Source organism: Schistocerca cancellata, unplaced genomic scaffold (genome assembly GCF_023864275.1).
Source record: "Schistocerca cancellata isolate TAMUIC-IGC-003103 unplaced genomic scaffold, iqSchCanc2.1 HiC_scaffold_785, whole genome shotgun sequence".
NCBI classification, from domain to species: Eukaryota; Metazoa; Arthropoda; class Insecta; order Orthoptera; family Acrididae; genus Schistocerca; species Schistocerca cancellata.
This window is the reverse complement of record NW_026046796.1, coordinates 493,163-498,104: the sequence shown is the minus strand read 5'-3', so window position 1 is coordinate 498,104 and position 4,942 is coordinate 493,163.

Here is a 4,942-nt window from a genome sequence, read left to right as displayed (position 1 = left end):
AAAATCGTACGGGGAGACCAAGAGATGAATACACTAAGCAGATTCAGAAGGATGTAGGTTGCAGTAGGTACTGGGAGATGAAGAAGCTTGCACAGGATAGAGTATCATGGAGAGCTGCATCAAACCAGTCTCAGGACTGAGGACCACAACAACAACAACAACAACAACAACAGAAACACGCAATATAAATGATCTAGTGTCGGAAACTCTTTAAAGCTATTCGCAGATGATACAGTTGTCTATAAGAACGACAGTATCGATTTGCGGAATGACCTCCAAACGATTGATGAATTGTGTAGGATCTGGCTATTGACCCTGAACGTAAATAAATGCAACATATTCCGCATACGTAGGAAAAGAAACGCACTACTGTACAACTACACTGTTGATGGCAAATTTGTGGAAAGAATAACCACCGTAAAATATACAGGGTGAGTCACCTAACGTTACCGCTGGATATATTTCGTAAACCACATCGAATACTGACGAACCGATTCCACAGAACGAACGTGAGGAGAGGGGCTAGTGTAATTGTTTAATACAAACCATACAAAAATGCACAGAAGTATGTTTTTTAACACAAACCTACGTTTTTTTTTAAATGGAACCACGTTAGATTTGTTAGCGCATCTGAACATATAAACAAATACGTAATCAGTGCCCGTTTGTTGCATTGTAAAATGTTAATTACATCCGGAGATATTGTAACCTAAAGTTGACGCTTGAAACCTCCGACGTTCAGTTGCGTATTGTAACAAACAGCTGCAACATACATCGGGTTTCTACAGAATGATCTGCCAACGTTGCTCGGAAATGTCCTACTGAAAACTCGTCGACGTATGCTGTATCAGCATGATGGTGCACATGCACATTCCGCAGTTAACACTAGGCTGACCTTTGACAGGATGTTCGACGGGCGTTTCATAGGACGTGGAGGACGCATAAACTGGCCAGCCCGTTCTCCTGATCTTACACCTCTGGACTTCTTTCTGTGGGGTACGTTAAAGGAGAATGTGTACCGTGATGTTCCTACAACCCCAGAGGATATGAAACAACGTATTGTGGCAGCCTGCGGCGACATTACACCAGATGTACTGCGGCGTGTACGACATTCATTACGACAGAGATTGCAATTGTGTGCAGCAAATGATGGCCACCACATTGAACATCTATTGGCTTGACATGTCGGGACAAACTCTATTCCACTCCGCAATTGAAATCGGAAACCACTTGTGTACGTGTACCTCACCCCTCATGGTAATGTACATGTGCGTCAGGGAAAAAGACCAATAAAAAGGTGTTAGCATGTGGACGTTATGTGCTGTTCCAGTCTCTTCTGTACCTAAGGTCCATCACCTTTCCCTTTGGATCCCTACCTAATTTGGTGCTCTCCCATACACACGATCGAACAGCGGAGGAGTGGTACTCGAGCGTCAACTTTGGGTTACAATATCTCCGGATGTAATTAACATTTTACAATGCAACAAACGGCACTGATTACGTATTTGTTTATATGTTCAGATGTGCTAACAAAACTAACGTGGTTCTATTTAAAAAAACGTAGGTTTGTGTTAAAAAACATACTTCCGTGCATTTTTGTATGGTTTGCATTAAACAATTACACTAGCCCCTCTCCTCACGTTCGGTCTGTGGAATCGGTTCGTCAGTATTTGATGTGATTTACGAAATATATCCAGCGGTAATGTTAGGTGACTCACCCTGTATAGTGGTAATTGTCCCCACCAAATTTAACTGGATTACTCACATACAGAAAATAGCAGGAAAAACAGATGCCTGGCTGAGATTCATAGGAAGAAAATGGTTCAAATGCGTCTGAGCACTATGGGACTTAACATCTGAGGTCATCAGTCTCCTAGAACTTAGAACTACTTAAACCTAACTGACCAAAGGACATCACACACATCCATGCCCGAGGCAGGATTAAAACCTGCGACCGTAGCGGTCGCGCGGTTCCACATTGAAGCGCCTAGAACCGGTCGGCCACAGTTGCCGGCTCACAGGAAGAGAAGTGTATCTCATCCGCGAAGGAAGTGGGTGATAGCCGAGCGGTCTCAGGCGCTGCAGTCATGGACTGTGCGGCTGGTCCCGGCGGAGTTTCGAGTCCTCCCTCGGGCATGGGTGTGTGTGTTTGTCCTTAGGATAATTTAGGTTAAGTAGTGTGTAAGCTTAGGGACTGATGACCTTAGCGGTTAAGTCCCATAAGACTTCACACATATTTGAACATTTTTTTATGTGGGTTATAAGATGCTTTGTTGGTGGTAAATCTTTCTGGGTATAGGTTGTGGTCCACGACTCACAGTCGGCAAGACTCATCGGAGAGGCAACGTCTCTGAAGATGTCGAGCGCGGTTCTGGACGAAACGTTACAAACAGAAGAGTTCCGTGGACGAAGACCTTATGCGCCGAAAGGTTTCCCAGCTGCAGTATCGTCGGGTCGTGAAATCCTTCATTCGGTCATTATAAGGTGCTTCTTCGACCGTCGCTTGAGTATTAGTCATCAGTCTGGGATCCTTATCAGATAGGACCGACAGAAGAGATGAAGAAGATCCAACGAAGGGAGGCGCGTTTGCTCACAAGACGTAAAATTGCGCGAGGGCGTTACAGAGATGCCCAACGAACTCTATTGGCATACGCTACAAGAGAGGCTTTGTGCATGACGGAGAAATTCACTACTGAAATTTAGAGAAATTACTTTGTGGGGAGAATTGGACAATGTATCACTTCCTTCCACATATATCTCACACAATAACCATGACGAAAAAATTAGAGAAATTAGAACTGGTACAGAGGCTTACAGACAATCATTCTTCCTAAGCCGTATTCATGAGTGGAACATGGAAGGGAAGGGGTAGGGGAGGGGGGAGAGGGGGGAGGGGAGAGGATAAGTTAGTGCTGCCAGAAGTACCCTCCCCCACACATCGTTGGATGCCTTCCGGACTATGACGTAGGTGTACATCAGAGAGCTGCTCGGGAAGATTGCCGGACACCGCACAAAGTAAAAAAACTGTACAGGATCTGTCGTAATCGAAAGCGACAGGAGACACGGGGTGAGGTCCGTCTCTTATACGAGGGATGTTCAGTAAACAACTACAGTATTTTTTTACGGCCATAACTGCTACGCGCTACAAGGTGCGGTTCCGAACACGGCGACAACGACCGACCGCGGCTGCAGAAGACAGATGGCAACGCTGCCGCCTGCAGTCGGTGCGTTGCAGAAGGCAGCGACAGGCAATCTATGCACTTGCCGGGAACAACTGCGCGAGGCGAGATGTCTGTCAACACCGCCGCTGTTATTGCGCTGTTGTTGGAAGAGGAAGACGATGGCATTTTATTGTTGCATTCCAGGAAAAGATGAAAACTGGTAATGCCTTTATATAAAAGTAGAACTGCAGAAGGTAGTTACACAGCACTGATAAAAAGACATTTGTTAGGTGATGAAAATATCTTCAGGAGCTACTGTCGTTTAAATAAAAGACAGTTTAATTTCGTGCCCAGTTTTATTAAAGATGACATAATGCCACAGTGCCTAAGAAACGCAATAAGTGCAGAAGAAAAATTAAATTTGACGCTGAAGTAAGTCCACAAAATGTTATACATTATTAGATTGTGCTGCAGTTCCAAGACTTTGTGATAGAGTTGTGTAGGTTGAAGGGCTGCTGTTATCACTTGGCTGATGTGTGTTGCACTGTGCAGCCATTATTTCGTAATCAGAAACGATCGTACTAATTTTTCTTTTGGCTTCTGCCTTATAAACTGGAGGTAAACTCCTTACAACTGTGCTGATGTGACGGAAAAATAAGTCAATATCATCATCTATGTGTTCCATAAACGTTTTTAGTAAATTTTGCCTAATTTCGTCCCTTTCTTTACACATTTGTAATACGTATTGTTGTGGGTTGGCAGGAGAGCCAACACCGTGTTATTAGAGGAAGCCGAAAGGCACGCGTTTTAGCTCACGCAGGCTGGCGTGAGATCTGGAACAGGTCAAGGAAATTAGAATTTAGAAAAACGGACGTAGCTGGTGGAATACTTAACTTCAATCCGTAAATGGTGAACGTCGCTCTTGACTGTACATTATTCACAATATCAATAGTAACTCAACATGGCGCCTTGCTAGGTCGTAGCTGAAGGCTATGCTAACTATCGTCTCGGCAAATGAGAGCGTATTTTGTCAGTGAACCATCGCTAGCAAAGTCGGTTGTACAACTGGGGCGAGTGCTAGGAGGTGTCTCTAGACCTGCCGTGTGGCAGCGCTCGGTCTGCAATCACTGATAGTGGCGACACGCGGGTCCGACGTATACTAGCGGACCGCGGCCGATTTAAAGGCTACCACCTAGCAAGTGTGGTGTCTGGCGGTGACACCACATGTATCATCATTACTACGAACTTCTTTTCCGTGCTGGCACATAACGTTCATCGTTTGTTACCACAGATGTTTCAGCACTATTTCCTATTGTATGTGTTTCTGCCGTATCTTATTCCTGTGATGCCGAAAGGTCCAGTTGACGAGTTCGATCTCCACTGTCTTCTTGGCTTCCTTGTACTGTTGTCTGTGATGACGTCAATGTAATATTTGTTCCTCCTGATCTGTGTTGTGCAGCACTGTCAAGGAACGATAGCTGTTTGTGCCTTTTTGTTTTTGAATTTTTTGAGGCAGCAGAGCCCTTTCCTAATTTGCTTTTCTTCTTGAACCTGTAGTAATCGTCCCTTAAAAATTTCCACTTCTTCTTACAGTCATCACCTGTAAGTGGAAATTATATTGGCTGTATGTTTTCGTTTGTTTCAGATTCTTGGCCACAGGCGAAAGTTACCGGTCTTTACCATTTGCCTATCGGTTTTCACCATCTTACATATCAAGAGTAGTTAAAAATGTTTTGAAGATATTAACAAGGGAAGCTCCCCATCACACCTCCCTCAGATTT